Source organism: Papaver somniferum, unplaced genomic scaffold (assembly GCF_003573695.1).
Source record: "Papaver somniferum cultivar HN1 unplaced genomic scaffold, ASM357369v1 unplaced-scaffold_174, whole genome shotgun sequence".
Classification (NCBI taxonomy): domain Eukaryota; kingdom Viridiplantae; phylum Streptophyta; class Magnoliopsida; order Ranunculales; family Papaveraceae; genus Papaver; species Papaver somniferum.
The window spans coordinates 15499-17449 of NW_020627041.1; the positions used below are offsets into that span (position 1 = coordinate 15499).

The following is a 1951-nucleotide window of genomic DNA, read 5'->3' on the forward strand; positions in this document are numbered from 1 at the left end:
AATTCACAAAGGATATTAATTCACAAAGGATTAAAAATAATATGTTTGAAGCCAAACTGATCTGGATAACGTGCCTTTTCACATCTTCAAAGGATTATAATTCTCTTCAAGTGTTTGCATCTTCAAGTTTATACACAAAGGATTATAATTCACAAAGGATTAAAAATAATATGTTTGAAGCCAAACTGATCTGGATAACGTGCCTTTTCACATCTTTACGATGCAAACACTCAGCTGTGAGAGAAAGAGCTTGGTACAAGCCTTGCTCTGGATAACGGCCTTCCAGCAGTGGATCAGCCACCGTAATGAATTCCTTACCTCCCACCAGTTCACGTTTCTCCTGCACACTCACCAAACAAGAAATACAATCAACTGTTACTTTCTCAATCTGCATCCGTTGAAAAATGTTTGTAAAATAAACAACTAGACAGTTTACGGATTCTATGTGAAGAGGCCGGAACACCTAAGTGGCGTACATCCATAGATTCTGGAGACCTTTCTTTAAACTATCTGGTCTCCATCAAGGCTGTAAACTATCTGGTCTCCATAATTATTTTTCATGTTGGTCCAACCAATCCAGACGAAGACATTGGGCCATGAGAAGATTAGTTCTTTATTTTTGATTACAGTATGGCTTCCACAGAAAAGCAGTTGGAGGAAGATAGTCCCAAATTTTGTTGCTTAATTTTACCATTAATATTTTTCACTGCCCCATTGAAGAATCACTGCTTGTGTCGATTGATTAACGGATTTATTATTTTATTTTGTGAATGAAACTTTTTTAGTCTCACATCGTGGAGTTTCCAATTTTTATTATTTTTAAGAAATTATATAAACCTTTTAGTCCCACATCGGGGAGTTTTTCTTCTTAAGTTGTATTTGTCAATTATAAAAAGAAATTCACTACTTTTGTAAAATCTATGGGAAAGGGGTTGCTCTATATTTTAGAGGGACCCCTAAGGGAAAATATTTTATAGCGTTTCTTAAGAGTTCGGTTTTTGTTTTTTTTTCGGAGTTGTCAAGCTCAAGTTGAGCATCTACTACATATGCTAGTAGTAGGTGTAGTAGGGTGTTTTATCTTGGAGATATCCGTCCTGTGAGGGTTAAAGCATCACTCTTGAGTGTAACCGGGCGCTAATGTCTTAAGGGCAACGTGTTGAACACGTGACTCACTCTGTTTTTCCAAAGTTTTGCCTTGTTGCTGTTGTGGAGATATGAGAAGCTCGTTCGTTTCGTCAATCTATCATTTCCATTATAAAGGAGATAAGTATCAATAACTTTTGCTTATTTGATTTTTTCTTTATTTTAATTATTGCACCCACCAATCTTAAGACATAACTATGTGTAATAATAGAAAAAATGGTTGGTTGGTTTGTGAATCATGGATGTTAATTGTGGAGTGAAAAACAAAAACGAATTTTTTGGTCAGCTGTAGAGTTTCGATATTATCTCTTAACCTCGAAGGAATTTCGATGAACCCTTTTGACACAACGTAGTAGACATCCTGGTAGTTACCCACGTAAAATTTCAGAATTTGTGGAGTTGTAAAAGTATTTTTTGATATTTTACAAAACAGACAAATGTTCCTGAAAAATTCTGACGGGCAAACTTTTGTTGTTAACTAAAGTATTTTTTATGGGGTAATCATGAGTTTTTTGATATGATGGTTCGAACGAAGTTTGTAAATCTAGATATTATCTTCAAAACTTATATTTTATCTTCCGTTTTGGAACTAAGGTTTGTGAGATGTGGTGTATTAGGTGATTGAGAAATTACCGTGTCCGTGGTCAGAGTATAAACGAAGATTGTGACATGAAATTGAAAAGGAACATGGATACCAGGTGCATGTGAATGAACACAAGTCTTCCAAAGCTGACAAAGGCGGGAATATCAAATACAACTCTAACCGTAGGCTTCATAAGAAAGGTATGTTTCGTAAAACTGAATCCGG

The 1951-nt window shown here is 35.4% G+C and overlaps 1 long non-coding RNA gene across 1 annotated transcript; it reads right to left on the bottom strand.

Annotated features, from left to right (window-relative positions):
* Nucleotides 1-62: 62 nt before the first annotated feature.
* LOC113337706 lies at nt 63-485 on the bottom strand. Its single transcript, XR_003354395.1, has 2 exons — nt 437-485; nt 63-340 (listed from the first exon to the last, which is right to left on the bottom strand). It is a non-coding gene; the product is annotated as an uncharacterized LOC113337706 (long non-coding RNA).
* Between the last annotated feature and the right edge of the window lie 1466 nt (nt 486-1951).